General features: G+C 41.3%; 1 long non-coding RNA gene across 1 annotated transcript; it reads right to left on the bottom strand.

Annotated features, from left to right (window-relative positions):
- Positions 1-26,487, bottom strand: LOC149864525 (uncharacterized). Its single transcript, XR_016442602.1, has 3 exons — positions 26,322-26,487; positions 11,980-12,055; positions 1-119 (listed from the first exon to the last, which is right to left on the bottom strand). It is a non-coding gene; the product is annotated as an uncharacterized LOC149864525 (long non-coding RNA).
- Positions 26,488-27,201: the final 714 nt, after the last annotated feature.

Raw genomic sequence — 27,201 nt, 5'->3', positions numbered from 1 at the left:
ATCTTGGTCCTGTCTCTTCTTCATCTTGACTCCTCATCATCATAGAGAAATAGGGATGGAAGGGACCTCAAGAGATGATCTAGTCCAACTGGGAATCAAACCTCCATCATGGACCCATTCTGCAATGTTAAAAAAAACACCACATGAAAATAAACCCCAAATTGCCACTGCAGGCTTATTTTCCAGTTATAACATGTTACGACCTAAAATCATTCAGCTATGATATTCACTATTACTGTATGTTTATCCAGTATCTAGTGTCTCTGGACACTTCTGTACTATAAACAAATAAATATATTCAGATTTGGACTTCCAGTCAAGATGGGGGCGGGGCGGGGATGGGACCCAATTCAAAGCAGAGTTCTGGAAACTAGATTTTACCCTTTTTTAAGTTATTTTTTCTGTCTATATGTGCCAGTCGTTTTATTAATGATAAGAAGAAAGAGAGGCCCATGCAGTGGCTTGTTTTAGTGCTCATCCCTGCCACAGATGGGTCCCGAGGATCCCCAGCGTAATCCCCATTGCCTGAAATTTTTACAAGATCCCCACAGCTCTTCAATTACCTTCCTTGGCCTGTCAAGACTCCAGCATCTCAAATTCAGTTAGCTGGTGTTTGGACCACCGCCAAGGGCCAGCCTTTGCTCCTAATGACAGCCAGCTGAGGGGACACTGAGAGGGGCTGAATTCAATTTGCAAGCCCTCTAATCTGATTAGGGGAGCAGGGTTTTTATTTTCTCCGAAGTTTGCAGTAGCCAGGATGAATGATGGCCAAAGGATGAGCTGTCAACGTCAACAAAAGCTCAGAGACAAAAAAGGGGGCAAAAAAGGAATTAAAAAAAAGAGAGATGAGTCCCCTCTGATGGACAGCATAGAGAGCTGCTGAGTGAATTGTTCAGGTGACAATGTTTTGTTTGCAGAGTGTCACTCTCTCTCTCTGTGCCTGGGCTGTAAAAGTAGGAAGGGAGCCAGCTACTAGGCAGATGTCAAACAGACAAATTCCCAAGAGGTCTTAAAATATATATATATATATACACACACACACACATTATTTTAAAGGTCCACTACCCAGCCCTTCTGCAATAATAAATATTTCAGTATTCTGTAGTAGTGGTCCAAAATATTGTGTCCTTCTGTGCTGGTTCAGCATTGCAAGATATTAAAAATAGTTTAAAAAAATAAACAGAAGAAAACTAAATGGTCAAGAGAATGGTTATATAAGAGTCTTTTCACTCCTGTTGACTTCATTTTCCTGAGACCAGAAGGAACGTCCAATTGTTTTAAAAGCTTTTCCTCAGACTGCTAAGTCTACAACTAACACATATATAGTTACTAAACAGAAAAGAGAAAATACAGTGCTCTTTACATATTGATTCCTTATTAAAAAGTAGCTGAATTGGTGACAGTGAAGATTATTTTCTTACATAAGTCTTTAAAGAAAGGGCAACAAACTGCTGACTTTCCCCTGCTGACTGTTTTTAAATTTATTTTACTACTCACTGTGCCAGAGCTTGGAATAAATAAGTGACCTCCTTTAGGGATGACCTCCTTTAGGGATGCCCTGTCTCCACAATGACAGTTCAACCTCAGTCATCCATCTAGCACTGGAGTTTTCAAGCTTGTGATCATAGCTAGAGATATACATATATTTTTGTTCATATTTAAAGAATATTTGTAGCCCTGTATCCTACTATTTATAAATGAAGTAGTCAGACTTTAGGTTGGGAAAGAAGGATTATAAATGAAAATAGAGGATGGATGAAAATGATAATTACAGGCCCATTCCAGTTTCTCATTTTACACTGATAGACCTCCATTGACTTCAGTAGAAGCATTCCTAATCCATACTGCTGTAATTTAGGGCAGATCATGGCCCTGGGAAAGACACGGCAGCAGCAGCCAAAACTCCAGCAGGGGATACAGAGGGGATGTGATGGACTGTCACATCCCTTTTCAGACCATACAGTGGGAGCAGCAGTCAGGAATCCTTTTTTCCCTTTTTTTAACTCCCAGAAGCAGGTAAGAATTCCCCTGCCTCCTTTCCCCCTCCATGCTCAGTAGCATGTCCCCTCCCCTTCTCTTCTCCCCCTTACGTGCCCACTGCTGCTGCTGTCCCCAGCTGACCTGGGGCAGGAGAAGCTCCAGAGCTGCTCCTGCCTTTCTGCAGCTGGGCTGTACAGAAAGCCAGACTCAGCCAGGGACAATGGCAGTGATGGCAGGTGGGTTCCTCCTCCCGCCACCACTGCCTGTCCAACATGGGAGCAGATCAGGGAGGGGAAACTCAATCACTGCCACTGTGGCAGAGGAACTTTTGAAAGTTTGTAGAACGGCATCAATCTGTAGGTCTTAGTTACAGAATCCTAAAGGAATCCATTGATCAGCAAATAATCTGGCATAGAAAACATACGCCGTTTCTAAAAATACATTATTCATCTGCACGCATGCGTTAAAAATAATGTTCCTGCTTCCTATAAAGCACATTGGTAGGCAGCAGGGAAAATGACAACAAAGCAAGAGTCTACGTTTTAAAAAAAGAAAAAAAAGACTTGGGCAGCCAGACTTGACTAACACCCTGGAACGAGAACCAGCAAAGGCAGCTGTTGGTGATCCATCCAATGTCAGCAGAGAGAAAAAGAGACTGATAGGATGGGCTCAAGTCATGCATAGAAAGTCATTCAACACTACAGAAGGAGCAGAGAAGAAACATTTTAACTTGGTGAACATGCAGAAAGTAGCAACCTTTTCCTGTAAAATTGCTGCAGTGTTGAAGAAACAGACGATAAGCTTGAATATGAGGGACTTGAGACAAGGTGGTTTTGAGGGAGAATCAAGTTATACATTAAGAGACAAAAAAAAAAGAGAGAGTTATAGATAGCAGAGATGATATCAGCTACTCATAGTAGTAGATGGTTGTAGTACAAGTCCAGGGCACAGTATAGACTTAAGCCCCTGTCTATAAGGAATAAGCCACAAAGTTATTCCACAAAAAATGTTTAATAACTTTGCGGCTTGTTCTTATCATGCCATTAACTGAACATATGGCCACGCACTCTCTTGTAGATGGGAGGGGAGTCCACAGCTGATGGGTCTCTAAGCCCCAGGGGTAGCCCATCATGACCCCAGGCTCCCCCTGCACCAACAGTAAGGAGTGATTGGATCTGATGCTGGATCCCATAATCATGCTTCCTGCCATGCACATGTAGCATAATAGGAGACACGATTGTGTAGACCATGCATCAAATCCTATCATGCCTTTACCTAAACATCTGGCAGAGATTTTGGCTATAAGCTAATGTAGCAAAACCCCTAGTTTTTCTTTTAAAATGTATTCCCTCCCTCCCCAACCATTTCTGACTTTCTTTCCCTCTCTGTTCCCTATAGATAAGTATAAGTGAGCTATGACATAGGATAAGCGTCAGCATTTTATTTTGGTAGCAAGTTGTATTTGTTTTGTTTTTTCTCCTTCTTTATATTGTATAATTATTATGTTTATATTGATTTTTACTGTTCTATATTACTGTTTTACTGGTACTATATGATTTAGGCCTACATATGTAAGTTAGCATAAGTCATGTCAAATTTCCATTTTGTTTGTCAAGTCTCTATGTTTGTCATGTCCCCAGGCCCAGTTGTGTAACCCATGACTCACACCTACCCCTCCTATGTAACTTGGTTTCTGAATGAATGGGGATGAATGAGGGTGCTTGAGAGACAATGGCAGTAGGTCTAAAAATAGCTCCCTCTGAATGACCAAACCATCAACACCAATACCTGGATCAATGACCCAGCCCTTGGAACCACCCTCAGCATTCAAGAAACAAAAGATGAGACAACCCACCACTGTGCCAAGCTGCACATGCTCAGTAAGAACACCTAGAGTCCTCTGGAACAACACCGACCTTGCCTAGATAGACCCTCCCCATAGGAGATCAGAGGTAGTCTGCCCCATAAAAAGGGGTAGAAGACTGACTCCTTGGGATGCCCTCTCCATGTGCACCAGCACCATGCCACACCACCTATCCACCCAGAGGCCCTGCTGGCAACCCCTCTCTGGACAACACCTACTGGACAACGACCCCTTTCCAGCCTGGATAGGTAGCTAACACCTCCTACCCCCTCTTCAACCAAAGACTTGGACTCTACTTCTCTTCCCCACCTGGACTCCAACCCTTCCACTGAGTCTCTTTCTCCTGCTGCCATTGTGAGTGCTTGTGTGTGTGTGGGGAGGAACCAATAACTTCATGGGGCTGTGTAGTGTGTTGTCCGTTTAATAAACCTGTTATTTTGAAACCCCGAGTTGGGTTTTTGTCTGTTTGCTGACTGTTTCCTCCTTGCCACCACTTATCTGCCCCCCCACCCCCAGTCTCTAAGCTGTCAGCCTGTTTCCAGGCCCAAGCTCCCAGGTTTCTGCCTCTCTTTCTCTTCCCTGGCTGTCTCCTCCTTGCCACTATTTATCTTCCCCCCCCCCCAGTATCTCAGCTGTCTGCCTTAGCTTCCAGCCCCAATCTATTTTAAGTAAACCCAAGCCTCAGCTCCTCAGCCAGCTTCTCTCTAGTCCACTGGTTCTAACCTCAGTTCTGGCAACTTTCACTCCCTACACTTTAAAACTCACTCTCTCACCTTAATGTTCCCCCAAGTATCCCAGGTACCCCAAGCATACACATATATACCATGCCATCCAAGTTAGGAACTTACCTATGTGTAGGTGGGTTGTATGTGCATGAACTGGTGAGTGTGTGTGTGTGTGAGTACACACACACACACACACACACACATCATTGTGTATATGATATATGAATTAGTGATCTGTGTATGTGTACTGAGTATGCAGGTATGGACAACTGATTTTTGCCTAACTTTTGGGGTGTATAGTGTATGTGGTTGAATGGGTAATAGGTATGCATGTGCCTAGGCTAGTTTGGATGTGTATGTGCCCAAGTTGGTAGTGTGTGTGTGTGTGTGTGTGTGTGTGTATGCATCCAATTGATTTGTGCATTTGTATATGTGCAATTGTGTCACACCCTTCTGTCTAACAGTGCAATATTGAGATCCTGACAGCTGGCCTGACCCCACAGGACAGCACCAAGGTTGGATGAGCGTAGAAAGAGATTGTAGTTGCCATTATTAGAAGTACTTTTTATGAACAGGTTAAGCAAACACTTGGATTAAAAGGTTTAGACAGGGAAGATCATTTCTTGAGCAAAGGGTTGGAACAGATGACCTCCTGAGGTCCCTTTCATCCTTATTTTCTATAATTCCAAGCAACAGGAGCTCCTAGGTGGGACAGGTAGAATTGCCTATAGACACCAGAAAGTTTCTGTTATAGGACACTGCTTTCCTTTGCTTCTACAAGGAGGAATCTACATATGCACTGTACCATGGAGTTGACTAATTAGCTGCAGTGAACTAATTAACTCCACCATAGGATAGTAGTGTCGGGAACAAATATTATCCTATAGTGGAGTTGGAGTTATGTAACAACCACTGTCCTGGGATGAGCACCAGTAAAATAAGGTGATAAGGAAAGGAAGGCTTCTCAAAACCAATAAATCTCCCATCCAGTTGGCATTTTCATCTGCAGATGCCAAAAGAAGCTAGATGTGCACCCAGGAGCAATAAAATTCTGTGTGTACTGTGCCAGAGTTTATTCAGGAACATTAAAATCATGTGTAGATGCACCCACAGTATCACATCTTTATGACATCTGCTCAGATTTTTCAGAGCTTCCCCCCTTGGATTGACTATTTGGGGAAGTTTCAGCTAAATTGACTTACCCAATGTTTGAGCATGAACGTAGGGAGGAAGATATTGTTGTGTTGTTGATGTTAAAAAAATTCTTACAATAATTTTATGTAGAAGCTGTAGTGTCCCACTTCGTGATTTGGTAAGAGGGTTGGCTATTATCAGGAATGTGTGTTCAGACAAGTTAGAACCCTTCAAAATGTGACAGTACCCAAGTGTTTAGCTAAGACTTATTATTAGTGTGGTGGTTAAACTCTGACATTTCCATTGGGATTGGCACACTCCCACCAATGCTTGGCTAGGTTGCAAAGACCATCTCTCCCCACAGAATAATAGTTCCATCCCAGGACTTCCCCTACAATTATTTCTTCTAGCTAACAAGGTTCACTGTGGACCTGTGTGCAAGAACCATGAGCAGAGTAACTGTATTTGCTGTGTTCTTCATTATTCTTTTGCAGCTGCACAGACAGAGAAGTAGATGAATAGCCTGACCAGGATGTAGATGGGTGAAGAACAGAAAAAAAGCAGCCAGTTTTATAGAGGAGGCCTTCTGAGGGAATAGGATGGGGTACAAGGGACTTGAGCAGAGAGAAAGGGAAATGGGGGGAGGGGAAGTTGGTGTGTGCAGATTAAATGTATTGGATCAAAGGAGGGCTAACAGTTTGGGGGGATGAGATAGAAGCAGTAGGGGGAAAAAGGGAAAGCCAGGAGACTGGATGGATGGGCCTCTGTGCCCACTAGGGAATGCTCACAGATTGGAAAGGAACCCACAATCCCTGAGTTTTACCATTCCTCCACTATCAACATGTTTCCCTAAAACCCTAGGCAAAATGTGTGAATAATTTCCTTCTATGCTTGTATACATACAGGCTAACAACCTACTCCTCTCACCAGTTACTACAGTCACTTAGGAAGAAAGCAACTGCTACATTCACCACTTTGCTGGCAAAGAACCATGCTGGAGGGAGAGATTAGGCATGACTCCACATGATGACATTTTAAAAAAATGTCAATATGTTTTAAAAACAACAGAAAAAAGAACAGAGAGCTAGGACCTTTATATTCCAAGGTTAAGGTTACAATGCCAAGGTCTGAAAAATGAAACTAATTAGAATGAACTATTCTTAGAGTCAATAGACCCATGCATTTTTCTGAATTGCTTGTATATGATACCATTAATTATGATACTATGTGGTGTCTTAACATGGTACAGCAAGATACACAATTGATTCTGTTGCATATTATTTGTAGGCTGAGTCTATCCTAAATATAGGCACAGACACACAACTGCTCCCTAATATAAGTTTGCTCTTTATTCTTCTATCCAGACCCTGGCCTGGGCCCCATCTCCAGAAGGAGACTGTGAAGGTGGACAGCAGAGTGCTTTGACTAGAACCCCCCTACCCTCCCCAGAAGCGTCAAATGCATCATTTTAGGAGAATGGAAATTCTCTGTTTCTGTACAAAACATAAATAATAAAGCATGTACAGTGACAGTGTAAATGCCCTATCCTGGTTTGCCAAGAGATGACTCAATCCAGGCCTCACCACCAACCATCAGAATGGAACTTGGCATTCAATGCTCATTCAATGCTTTTCCTTTCTGAGATGACCCCTAAGATGACCTACCAGTAATAAAGGGTAGGTGTCCACATAAAAGTTGTAGTAGAAAGCCATGAATGACCCTCTGAAAGCCATCAAAGGGCAGTCAAGGAGTAGAGCCATTCTGTCAGTACTATCCTGAGCCAGATGCGAGCCAGTCACAGCCTTGTACATCTACTTTTCTAATGAGTCTTTAAAGAAGACCATTTTTCAAAACTATCTCCATCTCCACATAACAAATGCTGCAGATTTTAAAGGCAGAGGCAATGGTGAAGACGACCGGAGAAAGTCCCTTGATAAAAGACTGAGGCAATAGGTTTGCGTGATGGGCCACATTTACTCCTGGTGAAAAACCTATAGAACCAATGCAGTTACACCCTAGGAGAAGTTGGCCCGTTATGAACAACAGCCAGAACACGAAGAAGAGTAAAACACTTAATTGAAATCCTCGTCAAAGAGAAAAACTAATTATCTTCCCAAGATTCTCTGTCAAGCTGTCTCTCTCTATTTGCTAGACAGGGATGGTATCAGCGAAATAGTGTTGAGAGTTCCAGCTCCTAGTAAATATATTACATTATGTACAAATAACAAACGTGGAAGAGGACAAGTCAGGAATTTTCTAGTGAAATGTTTTCCATTTGAGAATGCCAATTTATCAAAACCAAAAGTTTAGGGCCTGCCTTCCTTTCTGGAAAATACCAGTTTCAGTGCTATTTTCTCTAGTCTAGGATATGAGAGAGACCTCAAAATAGTCAGTAGTGCCCTGGGCAGGATACTTATTTGAGATGCAGGAGGACAAGGCTCAAGCCCCTGTTGTTGGCTGTTCTGAGATGTGTCTCTCGGTCACCCTTAGAACCGCTCTGCTTTGTATAAACATTTGAAGCTGGAACTTGAACTTGGATCCTCCAAAGTACCCTAACCGTAGAGGTATACAGTCAGTCTCTGTCTTTGCATTTAGTGAGTATTTATTTAGTGAGCGCACAGGGTTAGACAAACCTAGGATGTGGAAAACCTAGGTTCAAGTCATGCAGTATAAGGATGCAAACTTGGATCTCCCTTTTCCCAGCCACATGTTCTGACCTGTGGGCTATCTGTTGCTCATAGTGGGCATGGATTTTGTCCCAATGCGGAACAGGAACATTTTTGAAGTCTCAATAAATGTGGGGGGATCGAAAGAAAAGATCACCTCCCACACAGCTCTACTCCCAGCAGTGTAGAACAACAGAGGTTAACCATTAATATCAGTCAGGTGAAAAACAACCCTCCTTCCCTCCCTTTCCCAGACACACTCTTTGCCTTGAATTACTTCCCGTTTATTCTCTGTGCTTTGCACAGGGTTAAGGACTTCTTTCTATGCATGTTCACTTTGGCACAGCTAACCCCCAGAGTGACACAGCCATGGGCTACACACATCTAGTTCCAAGACTGTCAGAGCCTGGCTGTGGGAACAGCACTCGTGTTCATTTATTCCTTCCACAACAGTCAGTGATTGCCATCGTCATTCTCAACACAGTCGCTCTTTGCCCATGCTTAACAGCGGGGCTTCATTCACTTTCTGTTTTCCCAATGCAAGATCTACCCACAGCCCAGGTACTTATTCCCCTCCTCCACAAAGCACTGGCTTTGGACTTTTACTCTCTGAAGTGCCTGCTGTGTCTGCTAAAGGCCCCAGTCTACCACATCTAGAGCACAGCTAGAGAGAGAAAGACCCCTGGCTTTTTTCACTTACGCCACATTATCACAGAAAGGTGGATTAGAAGTTATCTCGGCTCTGCTTTCTTTCAGAGCTCCTTGGCAACACAACCACCAAGATATAAATATGCACCAAAAAAAAAAAAAAATGCAGAGGGCACAGATACACGTGAGCAAGGAGGCAACAGCTTGGAGCAGATACAGCAAAGAAGGCTGGGGACTTCTGGAAATCTGTTGAAGGGAAAACTTGCAAGTCTCACCCTTTCAAGGTCAAAAATTGCAGCACTGGAAAATAAAAGCCTACAGAGTTCTCCCAGGTGTCAGAAATGCTACTAGATATCTCTGATACACATACAAATGGAAAAGGCTCTCCATAGACCTCATTCTTAATAACAGAACAACTGATTGGGCTGGCCTGGTGGTTTAGACGTACAGCAGCACAAGGGTTATTCTTGGTTCTTGGCTGCTCGTGAGGCAGGCTCTGGAAACAATGTAAAGACAGCAGCCTCACCTCTGAGCAGAGTAGGGGAGCAGAATTTAATGGCTGGTCCTCCAGTGCCATCTACTTTTGTAGCTATTTGCACCTAGACCAGAGTGGGTACACGGTGTTACAATTAAGATTTATCACTCTTTCACTCAAGTATAAAATAACCATGCTAAGTTGAAGATAGTGGAAAATTAGATACTCTGGGTGTATGCAGCATCCTCTTTGGTCATTTAGGGTAACAGTGTTAAGACCCAAGGGGAATGAGGTCTACCTCTTCTGAGCAAGGAGGAAGTTTGCCATGCTATTGTTACTTTTATTAATTACAATACTGCATAAAGACAGCAACTGAGACTGGGACTCCACTGTACAAAACACAGTGAGAGATAATCCCTATTCCAAAGACCTGACAGCTTGTTTAAATAAAACAGACAAGAGACAGGAAGGGGTAGAGAGGCACAAAGAAACAACATGGTGCAGTTGTCCATGGCAGAGTCAGGAATGGAGCCAAGGTCTCTGGAGTTGCAGGCCAGTGGTTCAAGGGATTGAACTGCATTGATACTTAGGTTGCAATTGCATCACAATAAAGAAAATGAAAAAGCAGAAGATACAAAAGAAGCTTAAAGGAAGATCCCCATGGGAAAAAAAGAATTCAGTATTTGCTAAAACGTTAGTGTGTAATATGATCAAGTAATAAACTGAACCTGATCGGTTTTAATCTTAAATGTGTTTTTAAATAACCAATTTGTGTTTGATTACAGAACTGTATAAGAACCTAAAAGGAAAAACACAGAAGATGCAATAGGAAGATGGGGATGGTCTAGTCCCCCAGATGTACTTTTCTTCCCAGGAAAAGGTGAGCTGGTAGCAAATTTCATATGAGCTTGGTGGAGAGAGCAGAAATATCTATGTATGTTATAGATTTGTTGTCCTGGATATTATATAAGCAAACTGTGACATGTACGGTACTTCCTTTCTAAGTCATGAACATCTAAGAGTGATTATTTTTGTTGTGCTTTGAAGTATTTAAAAAAAACCACATCATACTTTACTCTAATACTGTGTGCATCTTCTGAAAGCATTACTACATTTTCCCACACATTATGAATAAAAGTCTCATTACTGAACCAAAATTATCCTGTTTTCCTTTTCTCACCTTATTGAGTGCTTCTGCACTACACATCCATGAAAACTCTTCCTATCACCAAAGTGAGGATAGGGATTTGCTGCAGTCCTCCTTCAGCTTCCTAAATATCACAGTGAGATGGCTTTACTTTCTAGACAAACAGCACTTTGGAGGTTCCTCTCCTGGTGTTAGAGTTCTTCCACAGGTTTCTCACATTAGCCAAATCAGAGGCTGGAAGACAGCAACCACCTACAGCACACCTGCACCTCCTTAGATGAAACCTGTTCTTAGTGATCTCTGCAGCAGGTGATAAAGTGACCTGTCACAGCCATTGTATTGTGTGGCTGAAGGGTTTGTGCTATTTTTCTCCCCTTATGCACAAATGGTTCAATTTTTCTTCTTTAGTGAGTAGTAGCTGGACGTGGGAGGGAAGGGTCCACAACATCTATTCCCAAGATTAGCAGCAGAAGCTGGATTCAGAGCTGTGCTGGAAATTTTTCATGACTTGAACAAGCTCTTCCTTTGCAAGCAGTCCAGAGAGATTATCAGACATTCCTCCTATCTCTTTCTTTGTATGTGTGTTCACATGCACAAACTGCCTATATATAGAAAATTGTGTAGTAAAATTGATTGGGAAGGTTTTGTCTTAAGATGACTGCATAAATGGTTCTCAGTACAACTCTAAAATGCTGCCAATTATGACCTTGATCCTGCAAACACTGAAAGCATGTGTTTAATTTCACTACTGAAATCAAAGCGGCTATTTTTGGTGGAGAAATCAAATATAAAGTTTTGTGCAAGGGTGGAACCCATAATAGCAGATTTTATCCCTGTGGGGCATGAAGCTGATATTTGGGGAAGAGAGGAAAAGTTTTTTCTTTTGTGAAAAAGCCATACTTATTAGGAAGGAAAAAGAAGCACCGACCTAACACGCAGTGAGAGGTTTGTTCCTTCACTTAGGAATTTTTTGAAAATCCCGTGATCCCACTGCCTTGCATGTCCTTTCTGTAACTTCAGATATTTTTTTAAGACTTCCATTCTGGTCTGGTTCTGAACACAATATTTGCATTCACTATTAATGATATATACTATTATATATTTATCAAATATTATTTATTTTTAAAATAACAATATTGTTTTCTCATCCCCCAAATCCTATACAAAATTCAAATGGACCCACTCAAAACCTTCAGATAGTCTAGCACTGTGCTTCAAGACTCCTTCAGAATACATAGTAGACACCACATGGATGGCTTCCTGCTATTGGCCTTCCAGGAAACCATTTGCTGGTCCTTTGCTTTCTCTCTTCTCTGATTCCCAGTTCAGTGAATACTTACCATGGTTAGAAGCTTTGCAGTCCTTTAGTCTAACTCTTGCTTCCTGTTTTAGCAGCAGATGTCTCAGTTCTTATACCTGAGGATGAAAAGGATCAGAATATTTTTCCAACACTCATTCTAATTTCGTAATAAATTAATTTATCCCTATCTTTTGCTATTTGCTTTCTGTAGTTACTTTACATAACTAATTGACTGTCAGGAATGTTTACTGAAGCCCCTAATTTTAAGTTAATATCGCACAATATTTATAGATGACAGACTTCTAGAAATTGGTAACAGCCCTGCAAACCTGGAGCACAGACAGAAGTGATAATTTTTGCCCTATCTGGCCAGGAAAAGTGGTCTATAGCCATGACCAAACACAACTGTACAATTGCAGACTGCTTCAAAAATGACCAAATGGATGAAAACCTGAACCCTCATTGCATGAAGGGTCAGATGAAGACATTTCAAAATATAGCATCTTCTGTAACTTGCATTTGCGCTGCCGCCTAGCCTGTCACTGTTTTCAGAATGGGAGGGGGGAAAGACAGAAGAGGAAGTTCAGTCTGGGGGCTTTTGGCACCTGCCTCCATCCCATGGAACCAACGGTGAACTTCTGTTTGGTCCAGGGGATCATTGTAACTCAGATCACTTCCCAGAAAGTGCTCTGTTACAGCCAGGAGCTGCATTTCTGTCTGCACCCTTGATTGTACTCATCCAGTCAAGGAAAACAGAAGCAGAGAAGGCAGCCTCCATGCTTGGCCAAAACAGTTCCCATTACCAGTACCCATATAGTTGCAACAAACTATTTCCCAGTACAGCTGCAGGGTACATGTTATTCATACTTTACTTGCTATGTAATTTCAAATAACAAATAAATTAAAGAAAAATGCAATCTGTTTTCTGACAACTTAAAAATACACAAAAAAGTAATACAGTTTGTAACAGTGGGGCCTAATGATTTACCCAAGTTATTAGATCAGAGCTGTGAATTTTATTTACTTGTTTTACATGCCCAACTCAGTTGGTTGATTTTTTTTCAAAAGATACTTTTGATCAAAAACGTAGTTTCAATTAAAATGAATGTATTTTTTGAAAATTCTTGTTTTCAATGAAATATATTGTTTTTCAAGAATACATCTTAATGTAAAATTCACTATGTAACATGAGACATGTTGTTTTCATTAATTTTCCTTTCAAAATAAAACCAAAAAATAGAACATTTATTTTTCTTTTACAACACCAAATAAAATAAATTTGATTTAAAATAAACTTTCAAAGAGAGAAAGAAACATTTGTAATATTTGACATGGTACTTTCTCTCTTTTTCTACCTTTTTGGAAAGAAAGACAAAGTAACACTTTAATGCCTTTTTCCCCACTTGGAGAGTTGTATGATGAAGAAGTGAAAAACATTATTTTTCACACTTTATTTTTCTTTTCCAATTGTAAAAGATGGAAAGTATAAAAAAAATGTGGGGGAAAGTAAAAATGTTCCAAACCTTTTTTAAAATTCTTCTAATTTTCCTGTGTGGAAACAATTATTTTAAATGAAAGGTTTCCAGTAGGATTTTTTCTGATGAAAACTTGTCTATTTCCCAGCCGGTTCTAACAGCCATACATAGTTACTAATCCAAAGTCTGTTCAGTCAATAGAAAGAATCCCGTTGAATTCAGTGGGCATTCATCCAGTTCCTAAAACCAGGCCATTTACAATTAGAAGGAGAGGAAAGGGACAGAGGAATTTGAGAAAATAATATGGCGCACTATCATCTTTTCTTCTCATATTGAGCTTCTCATATCCATCCAAAATATAGCTGAGGAAGCCTCTCTGAAAACATTGACCTGAACTCCAGTGCTCCATGTAGCAAAGTAGCAGTGTCTCGCAAATGGCAACCTTTCCTCTTTAGTGATTAAACAGATAGTCTTCTGGCTGTGACCAGACTTTCCCAGGCTGCTTCAAAGAAGAAAGATCAAATGGGCTTGGGTTTTAGTTATGAATTCCAAAGTTTTGACAGCGCTTTAAACACCATTTTGTTTTTGACTCAAAACTTTTCTTTTAGCAAAATCTAATCACATCTACAACACATAGAATTACAGTTCCAAGCCTTCGAATGTCTCTTTGGGATAGTTGTGAAACCTCTCTCACTTGATCAGATATCTGCACACATCTGTGAGCCTCTGTGGAGGGGTCCACCCATGTAGAGTAACTTCCAGGACTGGGGCCTAAATCCTCAGGACAAATGTTATCATGATAATCAGTGAGTTAGACAGTATCTAATTTTTCTAAATCGTATTTTGTACTTTAAAGATAATTCCAATATGATGTATTTATTTTACGGTAATTGAAATTCTAGTGCTGTGAATAATGGAGATACAAAACTACTGCTTGTCCCCAGTCCTCCAGTCACTCTCACAGGAAAGATCAAAGTTATTATCCCTCTTAAGGCATCATGAAGACTTTTCCAAACAGTGATGCTTCAGTCATTTTTGTATCTCTCTAAGCCCTATCACTATTTTTTTTCTTTTAAGAGAGGCTAACTTATATGCCCATTAACTCAAGTATTTGCAGCCTGGGTCAGGGGAGTTGCAATATCTGTATCTACAGCTATCTCAGAGGCTTTTGAGGGAGAGCTCTTTAGTGATGAAATTTTTACTGAAGACGAGGTCCTAAATCAATTGCTCTCTGCACTGAAGGACGCTGGGTTTTCTCCACTCAGCAATTTCATATCACTCTCTTCCCCCTTCCACGGGCTTGGCTTGCAGCTTGGCCTGTTCCAAAAGTAAAGCCAACGCAATGTTTTGAAAGCTCTTAGCATATTCCCAAAAGCCAGCACTGAGAAATGTTGCTGGTATTTCCAGTTATTCTTTGTTTGTCTGATGGGTGCAAGTCGGAGGGACATCAGTGGCAAACATGACAAGAAAAGGCAGTTTTGCTCCACCCATGTTTGTCTGTACAGGGGAATAGGGCAGTGCTCTGATATCAGTTTAGCATACCAGAGACTTAAATAAGCTTACAAGACTGCTTTGCTCAGGGGATAAAAGATGGGTGTTTGGCAGGAATGAACATATCTCTTGGTTACTCTGTTTAATTCTCCATGGGCCTGATATTTCTCTCATGTTGCCACTATACCAGCATGACTCCACAGATACCAAGGAGCTAATCCTGTTTTACATTAGTCTGAAGTAAGATGAGAATCAGGTGTTAGGTATCAAGTCATGGTGCTGTCCCTGACACTATGTTCAAGAGAAGAAAAACAGCCCCTGTGTAACAGCAACAACAAAATATATAATGAAACTACTTAACTACATACCTTCAGCTCCTTGGGACCAGGCTTATTTCATCGTGTCTGTTTGTAAAGCAGCAGATGGAGCTGTTGGGACTTGATAAGTATAAACATAGAGGTTTAGGTGGAGGAATTATATAACCAGTCGATCTGAGAGCTATAATACTGGCTTCTTCCCTTCCACCTTTTTTCTGTCTTAATGACTGAAGCCATCTGAAAGAACTGGGAGGCTGTAGTGTGCACCAGGCAGAGGTGATCTCTAATGTTTTCTTTGTGGAACCGGGAGTTCAAAAGCCCAAGGTCTGCTCCCAGCTCTGACAAATCACTTTGGCTAAGATATTTGAAAGTGGGAATTCCCTTAAGACACCCTAAAAAAGAATCCAGTGAGTTGGTGCTCAGCATTTTCTGAAAAGCCAGCCCCCCGCCCTTTAAAGTGTGTCAAGCAAGGCACTCAGAAACAAAGGAACTGGAATTGGAGCCCAATTACCTACTGCCCATGGCCAGGGACCGGACTTGATGATCTTACAGGTCCCTTCCAGCCCTTCTTTCTATGATTCTATGAAATCAGTGTTCACTTTGGAAAATCTTGATATCTTCCTCTAGACCAACCGTTTTACTTGTTTGTAAGTGGGAGTAATGCTAGTAATGCTGCCTACTGCCCTTCATTGTAGGAATCTTGTGAAGCTTGCTTAATTTTTTGTTTGTAAATGCCCTGAAATTCATATATGAAAGACACTGTTTGTCTTAACACTAAGCAACACATTGTTTTCCAGTAGCTAACCTTTGCAAAGGAAAGAACAAGACTGGGTTTTTTTCTTATCATTTTGCTGCACTTCTCAATCCAGCTCTACAAGGGTCAAAAATCCAACACTCCTTCCAGGAGATCCCAGCAGGTCTTCACAAAATCACTGCTCAGCATAATTAATTACAGCTTGCTGCTTTGTTACTGATGCGTGTTAGAAGTGTAAATGTAAACAGCGTTCTATCTTGCTATCAACATTGCACAATGCACATAGCAGCATCTGTCAGATCTCAATGGGAAAACCACTGAGTGTAAAGCCCTCCTGGGACTTTGGGAAGTTACCACTCACCCATTCAGTCTTGTCAGTGATTCAGTTTGAGTCAATGCTCCCCAAGAAAATAAAAGGTCCCTTACAGATGTTTGGTAACACATCAACACAACCAAGCACAATGTAATGAAATTCCCCCAATCTGTGTCAGACATTACCTAATTGATAAGGTGGCCACTATGCGCCTTAGCAGCTCCGCTTCCAGTACTGTGACACACAATCAGTCTCTGTTCCCTTTTGCTATGACATCATCCTGACAGACCCCTCCCGTGCATCATGCTGGCTGCAAACTTCCTTTCCATCTGAGATAAACAAAACTGGAGACAAACTCTCTCATTAATAAAAATACAACTTTCTGCAGCTTCTACCCTTAGCCCTTATTTCCTGCCCTTATTATTTGTGAGAATTCCTCAACAATTCCTCCCAATAGGCCTTTCCAACATTGCAGCAAGAGCAGCTGCAGCCTGTCGGTGCCTATAGGGGCTCAGACTTCAGGCACCAGACGTCTAGAGTCAATACACTCACACATGAACCATTAAAGCATTGAGCCAGCAAGTTGGATTTCCCTGCCTTCCTCTTCCCTCTATTTGTTTAGTGGTTGTGTTAAACACCGAAAATAAGTTAATCTGTTCTTTTCTAGCAACATATTTATTATGTCACTGAGTGGTGCCTCAGGAAACAGTACTGGACAAAGCTGAGTTATCTGGCGCTGAGGATGAATTGCATATTGATTGCACCACCACAGCTTTGGGACAGAAAGTGACCCTCACACAGAACCCAGGCCCAAGCCCCATGATGTATGCTCTCAAGAAAAGATTCCTGACAAAACCTTCAAGGCATTCCCTGGAGACTTCAGGCCTAATGCAGGTCTCATTGACATCAGTGTAAATCCAGAGTAGCAGCATAATGGAAGCAGTGGAGTTCCATGACAAGTAAAATCAGAATCAGGTCCTTCGGTTCAGATTCAGTTACATGGTGGACATGCATATAATTCTGTTTACAGCAGCATAACTGAGACAGAGGTCTGGGTGTTCCTTGTCCTCCAACCAAGTTGGACTAAATTCAGAGATGGAAAACAATGAGTTTAAGTTACCTATTGGTTTGAAAGAGCCACCACGTGAAGAATTGCTGCAGTACAACCCACGAATTGCACACTGCTGGTTATGACATACCACCTCTCCCTGGAACCCATACGGAAACTCCTCAAACAATTGCAACCCATACTACAAGGAGACCCTATTCTTAAAGAGATCTTCCCAGAACTACCCATCCTAGCCTTCAAACAAGCACCAAACCTCGCTAATCTCGTCACTAGAAGCAAACTTCCTATGGCCCAGAACACACAGAATGCATCCAGACCAAGCTATGACAAGAAATGCAAAATCTGCCAACACATCTCCATCACCCCCACAATTACTACACCCCACAACAGAGCCATCAGCATTCCTGAATATTACAGCTGCACCTCCAGAAATGTAATATATCTCATTCAATAAACCAAATGCCCTGATGGAAAATATGTAGGAGAGACCAAACAACACCTGAACACCAGAATGAATGCACACCGGAAATCTATCAAAGACAAGAATACCCAGTTACCTGTGGGGGCACATTTCTCACAAGGAAACCATTCCCTTTCCAATCTCTCAGTTCTGATCCTCAAAGGGAATTTACAAAGCACTTTTCACAGACAAGCCTACGAACTTCACTTCATCAACCTCCTGGATACAAAAAATCATGGACTAAATATAGACATTGGATTTATGACACATTATAACCTGCCTGACATCTGACTCCCCAGGTACCTCTCCACTATTTACCTTCTATATTCATCCCCCTTCTCTCTGTCCCCCACTCCCACCCAGCCTCTCTCTCACCCACTGACTCCTCAATTTATATTTTCACTGACTGGCTTTTTTGCATACATACCAGCCCAGCCTCTTGCTTCTTTACTATTCATTCCATCCAGGAAGAGCACACACCAGCTGCAGAGGCTTCCTCAGTGTGATGAAGGATTTTTAAATCCGAAAGCATGCTAAGAAATTTTTTTCCTAATCATTTAAGTTGGCCTAATAAAAGATATCAGATTCACCTAAAGAATCTTGTTTGCCTATTGGTCTACATGAATTCAAGATGGATTCACTATGACAAACAACTAATCTCAGTCCTACCTCCCTGTTAGGTTTTTTTTTCCCCCTTGACATCTCCAACCAATTTCATCCTTCTAAATGTGTTACTGTTAAGAAAAAATGGAAATATTTTCAAAAGTTGCCAAAATATGTTGGGGTTTTTTTGATTTAGCCACTAAACTGAATGCACTATTGTTCACACACAGCTTTCAGCCATGCTATTTTTTGTTCCCATACCACATATGTAAAATCTGAAATGTAAACCTGTATCTAAGAACAAGGGAAAACTATAGGTTTCTGAACCTCAAAGAAAAAACAATAGATAACACAAGATCTCTTTTTTTTAAATAGGGCATGTCTACACAAGATGCTTAATGCACAGTAGACTAATGCTCTAATGCACAGTAAAATTAGTCTACTGCACAAAAGTGTCAAGAAAAGTCCATTCACCTTTGCTACTGCACAGTAGCATTGGCTACTGTGCATTTAGTTAGTACCTCATATTAGAATTACTAAACTTAATGCACCTAAGCAATGGTGCATTAATGAATGTGTAGACATGCCCACTAACTTTATGATTAATTTCCCTTAATATGGTGCACTCTGAAGGAGCACTCTGATGCTTAATGAATCAGATGGCTCAGTCAATTAAACATTCCCAGCCTGTTGAGGACAAAGCATTGCTTCTAGGATCTGTTTGCTGAAACATGCTACTTCTCTTTGTTAACTGGGGATCTGAAGGGTAGAGCTGGTGGATGCAGTTAACAAAAGCAGCAATGCTCAATGAAATTACTGATTAATTTTGGCAAAAATGTTTCAGCAGCTTACAGTAAATCAGTTACAGGTATCAGCTTTTATTGATCCAGGGCCTTCCATCTATAGATCCCACTTTGGAAAGAACTGCGGAAGGAAATAGTTCAAGTTTAACAGGATTGCAAAGACCCCTAAAATGGAAGTGTTGCAAGAGAAGCCACTATGCATGCTTACACTTTAAATCACTTGATGTTACTTTCTACCACCCCCAGAAATACAGGAAAGAAGAAATACAAACAAAATTTTATTTTCCTATCTTGAACACTTGAAGGGAACATGGCTATAATTCCACCAAGAATAAACATCCACACAGCTAATCTTCCCACTCCGTAGGACAGTTTGTTGAAATTAGTGAAAGGATGCAGACGTTGCACAGACTGCTTGATAAGAGTTATAAGCACTGGTTTGTTATTATTAAAGAGGGAGCATAACTTTGCTGTCTCCAATGATTTTAAAACACAACATTCCCTCTTATAACTATCTCCCTACCTACCATATTTACATTAAATGTGTGTGTGCGGCTATGGATATGTAAGCATCCAACTGCATAATGTTTTGTCTATTGTCTGCATCATTGAACAATCTGACAATATAAACCACAAAGAGAAAAATTAAATAATTTATATATATATCAGCATGACCCAAGATACAAACAATGCAGTCTTCTGACACGGGCAGTTTAGTTTAGTTTAATATTGATGTTACTCAGGTACCGATAAAGAAACACAGACACCAAATCATGCTTATTTAAAAATAACCCATGATTCAAGTACAGTTTTGTAATTTGGATACTTTGGTGGTGTTTAATCTTCATTTTATTCATGTACCTATAAAAATACTCACCACAATGTATAAAATTGATACCATTTATTTAAAAATTTAATTAGGATACTAGCTTAAAGGAATAAGTGAAAGGTTATTGCATGAATATTTTCAAACGTAATACCAGTGACTTGATAAATTCAATATGTATTGAATATGTAACTTTCAGGGAAACTGTAGAACATATTGGGCATGAGCTGTAATTCTAGTGGGAGTTGCATACTTGTAACTCATGGGATGACCAGGCCTCTACAGTCAAACTCAATGTGATATAAATGAAGATATAAAATTACATGTACTTAAATTGTAAGCTTTTGTGGGGCTTACAGACCAAGTTTGTCCTCTGTGTTTGTACAGCACTAGCACAGTGGCTCATGGTTCATGACTGGGGCTCTTACTGTGGTAATACAAATAACAACAACAACAACAACAACAGGTTATTATTAGGGCTGTGAAGCTTTGGTCTTCGGTCCCTGATTCAATTCAGCAGGGATATGGCGCGATTCAGTGGCCCAATCTCTGAATCCGAATCGAATCAGAGGACCCTTTAATTTCTCCAAATTGATTCGGAACCCTCTGAATCAATTCAGAGAGATTTGGAAAGAGTCAGCAATTCGGACATAGACACAGCTTTAAATATTTTTTCTACATACCTCTATGTAGCAGGCAGCTCGTGAATGCTGGGATGCATGGAGTGCCACACAGAACCACAGGGGGCTCCCCAGTGTGCTCTGCTGCAGATCCGGAAGTGGACCAGAAGCACTTCCAGTCCACTGGGGAGCACAACAGGGGGGTCTCCACACCTCACTGGCTTGGGAACTGGTGCCTCCTAGGTCTGGGGGGCACCTAGGATCCCCCCACAGACACTTGCTGAGCCAGGGGGCCTAGCGGGGCCCCCCATGCGCTCCCCAGTTCACCACCAAGCATGTGGAGGGCCCCCCCCACTCCTGTGGGGCGCTCCATCTGCCCCAGCATCGCAGTGTTCACAAGCTACACTGGTACCTCAAGGTATGTAGAAAAAACTTTTAAAACTGTGTCTGTGTCTGAATTGCTGATTCTCCAAATCAGCATTGAATTTTCAGACTTGGATTCGGCTGAATCGACTCAAGGACAGTGATCAGAATCCACAAATCAAAACACTGTCCCTGATTCGGGTTGAATCTGAATCCAAATTGAATAGGGCCCGCTTCATACACCCCTATTTATTATAACCCATTATAATGAGTTATATATATTATTATATATAATGGGTTATAAATTTATAAGGGATGAAGTCATTATTGTAACATTTGGTGAAAGCGCAGGTGGAGACTCAGGCTACAAAAATGGAAAGGTTATAGGAAACAAAGCAAGAAATGTGCTCTGTGTGTACACAGCTATTTTATTCTGCCATCTTTGATTCAAATGACTCTGTCTTAAGAAACATTAGGGGGCACCTTATATACTCTTATTCTCAATAAAATAAATGTTTTGCACAAAGCAGGTCACAAGGAATCACTTTCTGAATTTTGCTGTAGTACTGATTACTAATAAAAATAGAAGAACGGATTGTGATTGATGAGATACCTTCTGTAGAGAACACTTCTTGGTCTAACACTATCACATTTGTGTACCTTGCAGTCATATGCTTGTAATCTAAAGTTTATGGCTCTGAAAAAATAAACTGTGCTCCAAATTGTTCCACATTTTTACCAGCATCAGATTTAGAAAGCAAGTTTTTAATACTGACACCTTGATGAAACTTCCATGATTAGCACACTTCAACCTTAAAATGCTCTCTTCTTCTGAAGTTTATGCTCATTTCCCTCTGGGTTTACTTCTTGCATTTTAACTGTCATTGTACAAAGATAGAAACATATAGGAACGTTATTCATGTTTTATGGTTACACCTGGCAAATATGTTCTCCATAAAATGGTCATTGGAGATCTTAAAATATACAGGGTAGGATATTTCATAAGCAAGTTTTGTAATGAAAAGAAGGTCTAGAAATTAAGACATATTGGACCATATTTTAAAACACTGAGTATCAGTTTGACTGTTCAACCCAAAACATCTTAAAGCAGCTTCCTTGCAGTCCCCAAAAATCAGTCCCCTTTTAGATTTCTTGAATTGGCTCTGTCCAAATTACTAGCCCCTTTTGAAAGTTTTGGCTAGGGATGTTAGTCAGATATGCTTTCCAAAAAAAGACATGTGTGCATTGGGAGAGGCAAAGAAAAGAGGGGAAGTCCTCCTTCCTCTGCATTGGTGGAAATATGTGAAGTTCAGAAAAGAGGGAGAGTGAAATGAAGTTCAGTGGTTAAGTTCTTAGTAGACTAATGTTTAGCAGCAGCAGCAAGTGATGTCTAATTAATACACCACTATGTGCATGTCCTTTCACAGTATCTGATGAAGTGACCTTGAGTTCATGAAAGTTTATGCATCTCAGATTTAGGTAGTCTCAGGCTTGTCCAATATACAGCCCGCGGGCTGCCATGCAGCCCGCCAAGCCATTTTCTGAGGCCCAAGGTGCTGCAACAGGAAAGGAAAGTAAACAGTTTACTTTCGTTCCCATCCCTTATCCCACCCCCAGCCCCTCAGCAGCTTCCTAATGGCTGCTGAAGGGCTGGGGAAGGGACAAGGTTCCCACATGCATCGCGTCAGCTTGACGTTGCTGTGCTCCTCTCCTCCCCCCTCAGTTCCCAGTGTCTCTTCCTAGCCCCACCCCTCCCTTCCTCATTTGCATGCCGGCCCTGCCCTGCGCTGGTCCCTGCCGGTTGCACGGGTGGGAGTAGGTCACAGTGCAGTGGGCGGGCGGGCGCGGGGGGCACGGATGCCAGCTCGGAGAGGTGCTGCGCCCAGGCCCATGGGAGATGCTGCTGCCACTGCTGCTGTGGCTGTGGCAGTTGGAGCGGGAAGCTGGCACCACTCCTGCCTCCCTTCATCCCCCCGCAGGCATCACGCTGGGGGTGGTGAGTCACAGGGGGGGTGTCCCTGCACATCCCGCACCCCCTGTAGGGTCCCTGCATGTCCCCCGGCTGCTGAGCCCAGGTGCGCAGGTGTGGGAGCATTCTTGAGGCCACCCAGATGTCAGGGAGGCCATGGCAGGGTCAGGCAGTGCCCCTTCACCCCTGTGCCCCAATGGCTGCAGCCGGACTTGACAGACCGTGTGAGCACCCGCTCCTGCCAGCCCACCGGGTGATAAAAAGTTCATGATCCGGCCCCACATTCAAAAAGGTTGGACATCCCTGGTCTATAAGGTGCCTTCTGCCAGACTTCAGACTCACATGGCTAACTATAGCTGTACCAGTGATGATAATTGCTATTATTAGTTTTAGTAGTTTTAGGTGTAGGTTAGACAAGCACTCATATGAGAGGTTTTGGAAAGGGATGATCCTGCCTTGAGCAGAGGATTGAATTAGATGACATCTGAAAGTCCCCTCCAACACTACTTTTTTAGGATTTGATGATTTTTTTTTAAATATATTCCTAGAGAGGAAACAGGAAGATTTAAAAATAAGTTTCCAAGGTGTCAAGCCAATATTTTGCAAGTATTATTCCCCACAGATGCAAGATATAATGCTATCACTGAGATTTCTCCATCACACTGTTTTGGTTCTAGTGGAAGGAAGTCACTTCCCATCTTCAGCAGATTAAAGGTTCCTGGAATACAAAGATGACCAGCAGATGGAGCAGTCACTCTGCACATGGAAGATACAGCGGGCAAGATTCTGCTCTCAGTAACACCAGTGCTCAGATGTAATTCAATCAGAACTCTTGGTAGAGGTGATATCTTTTATTAGACCAACTAGATACTTGATGTAATTCCACTCCTGAAATCAGAACTTGGCCGAGCTGCTTGGCAAAAAAAACAAAACAAAAAAAACCCCAACAACAACAAAGAAATGAACCAAGAAAAGCAGTCGCAGAGATGGTCTTCATTACAACCACAAGACAGACAGAAATTCTGGAAAGAAACATCCAAGCCTTCCTACGTCATAATGATACTGTGCTTCAGTACATTTTGCTAGCGGTTAGTCCTCATCCTAAGGTTCCATTGCTCTCAGCCCACATTTAAAGCAATTGGCCAGGCAGTATGATCAGTCTAAATTGCAAAGCACACATAGGCAGTGGTATCAGATCAGATTTGATTAGGAGTCCTAAGTGGATCTGAATAAGAGTACTGCAAGACAAGGAGAAGACCAGCAGTTTGTGGAGTTCCAGAAGAAGCAGCATCCAGACAGCCAGTCATCACTGAGAATGTCACTGCTTTCCTCCCTGTCTTCTGCTTTTCCCCAGATTGACAAAGCCCAAGCCACCTGCATGGAAATGAGGCTCCCATCACTTTTATCTTTCCTGATATGTAAATTCTGCAAGTCCCTTAGCTTTTAGAGGAGGACGAGATGCACTGAAACGGCTCAAAATAAAATGCACTCACATTCAAAAGGCAAATAGATGATGCAGAAAGAGCCTCCTTTTCTTACATGACAATAACAGTCACATCAAAGCTACCTTACAGCAATATTTGATGACTGAGTCATCTCTATCTCAGGTCATTCAGAGAGTCATGTTAGTTTCTGCTATTTATTACATCCTTCAATTTCTAGGAACTGAGAAGTGAGGATCTCATCCAGTGAACACTCCTTATCAGGTATAATTCTTACAAGCTGGGCACTGTGCATGAGAGTCCCTGCCCCAAAAGACCTTACAACTAAGTTATCAAGGTAAATAAAGGTTATAAAGGATAAAGCAAGGAAATGTTGTTATCCTCATTTTTCAGATGGGAAGTAAAATGCCAAGGCCCAGATTCTTAAAGGTATTTAGGCACCTAGGGTGGTTGTAGACATGCTGGGAGGCTGCTCCAATGTGCTGTAATTACAGCATGTCCAAGCAGATTCGATTAATTGAGTCTGGTAGAGTGTGCTAATTAATCAGTGTCCCCACATGTCAAAATGGTGGCAGGAGCACTTTAAGTTCATTCAGCAAGCTTTAGTTAAAGTGCCCCCACTGCCATTTTGAAATGCAGGGTTGCTGATACACGAGACACTGAAGGCGCTTTAATTAGAGCAGCTCTTGGAGCTGCTTTAATACAGCGTCTGCCCCCCACTCCCTGGAGCATGTGTACAAATGTCCATAATTGCTATTCAGGCACCTTACATCTCTTGATTTCAGTGGGAGTTCAGCACCAAAGTAACCTTTAAGGACCTAGACAAACAAAAAAGTGATGTGTCACACAGGAGAAACATGGCAGAGCTGAGAATTAAACCCAAATCTCTGGAGTCCATTCTCAACTAGAAGCAAGCACCAAGTGTTTTGCGAGATCACACCTTCCTCTTTTGCTTGCTCATCTCAAGAACATTCCATACATTCAGCCCTTCAGTACCAATCTACAAAGAAGTCAAAACCAGAAGAAAGATTTCTATTTAAGTCAACAATCAATACAGTCCGTACCATCTTTTTCATGGCAAGAGACTGACCATCTCTATTTCTCTTTTCAGAAATAGAAACATCAAGTGATATATTCAAAGTCTTCTTTTACAGTAAAAGATGAGGAAAAAGAGAGACAGAGAAAGAAAAAGCCCACTTTTGAACTAAGGAAATGATTCAAACATAGTATCACCCTACAAATGACATGACTGTATCTTCTATAAAAGATTCACCCATATACTCAATTAAGAGGCCACTGCTTTATTTCACCTTGTGGTAGGAAGTGAGGTATGTACCTAACCAGAATCTGTGAATGTATTCATGGTGACTAGTAGCTACTATTGCAAGCAAAGAGACTTTATAATGATAAAGTATACCATGTTTGCAAGTTCGGACTGTCTTTGTGGATTTAAATTCTATGTATGGTACAAACCTTTTACATCAGGTTGCCTTGACAGATCCAAGCCTCCAAACAATCCTTCTTAAGCGGCCATTCCAGTTAACCTGTTTATCCCAACTTTATTTCTGGGCATTATTCCCACAGATTTCTGCTGCTCAGCTCATCCTACTTAATCACCATTACATTTATATACCAATTATTACTGCATAAAACCAATTACTTTACAATCTGTGCAGAGGCAATCTAAACATTCCTATTACCATTGAAGAGCAACACATTAATGTGGATTTCCCTCCTAGTTGCCGTTGCATGTCACATGGACAATAAAACCCACTAGCATCTTGTAACCTTTAATTGCCATATTAACACCCAGAAAAAGGCTTTCTGATTATTCAGATCTTGTTTAAGTGAGTTCAGCTGCATTCTCAGATACTTACAGGATGTTCTGTTCTTGCTGAGTGCTCATTATCCAAAATTAGCCCATACAGGCTTTCCCATAGTGTCTGGAAAGTGGAAATTGGACCTGTTTTCAACAGTCTTTGACACTCTCAGGACCTCAGCTCTACTTGGAATTCATGATTCCACTGGATGTGTTGCCACCCAAATTTCTGCAGGGAAAAGCAAGATGATGGAAGCATCAGAACAATTTGGTGATGATTATTTAAATGCTTGCTAGGTGTACTCGCCCCCCCCCCCCAAATCTTATCATCATTCAGGGGACAATAGCTAAGGTTTTGCAATACCTACAGTTCAAATCCTCTAGTTTTTGTACAAACAAAAGGCCACCTTCACGCAATTTTCACAGACAACATTTTCCTAAAAGATTATGGTCCAAACTTAAAAAACAGGTAACAAAGCATATATATACTCTCAAGACATACATTCAGGATTCTATTAAAAGCTATAGCATCTCGTTCACAGCAAAACTTGAATATGCATCAAAAACTAAAGTATACAAAACATTTATTCAAAAATATATTTTTCAAATCATAGTCAAACTTCTGCTGGAGCCAAGTCAGAACTACCAGACACAGCCAAGTCTTGGAACCTCTGAAAATGGTATTATCTTACTGAGAATATGCTGAGATCCTTCCTAGAAAACTGAAGGCTAAGTGAGAGAGAGTTTTAGTTCTAGTAAGATCATGCTTATAATTATATTAGCTTTAGCTTTCCCCTCTCGTTTTGTAATAACCTAGGACCCATCAAAAACAAACATAAAATCAGTGGAGCAATCTTCCATCAAAAATGCAGTTCTGTTGAAAACAAAATGTATTTCACAAATATGTCAATTGATAGCATTTTCAGAAAGAAAAAGCC

The sequence above is a fragment of the Crocodylus siamensis genome, chromosome 5, assembly GCF_052110815.1.
Source record: "Crocodylus siamensis isolate JL-2025a chromosome 5, ASM5211081v1, whole genome shotgun sequence".
In the NCBI taxonomy this organism is placed as follows: domain Eukaryota; kingdom Metazoa; phylum Chordata; order Crocodylia; family Crocodylidae; genus Crocodylus; species Crocodylus siamensis.
Note: the sequence above shows the minus strand (reverse complement) of the source record. Positions and strands in the feature narration are given on the sequence as shown.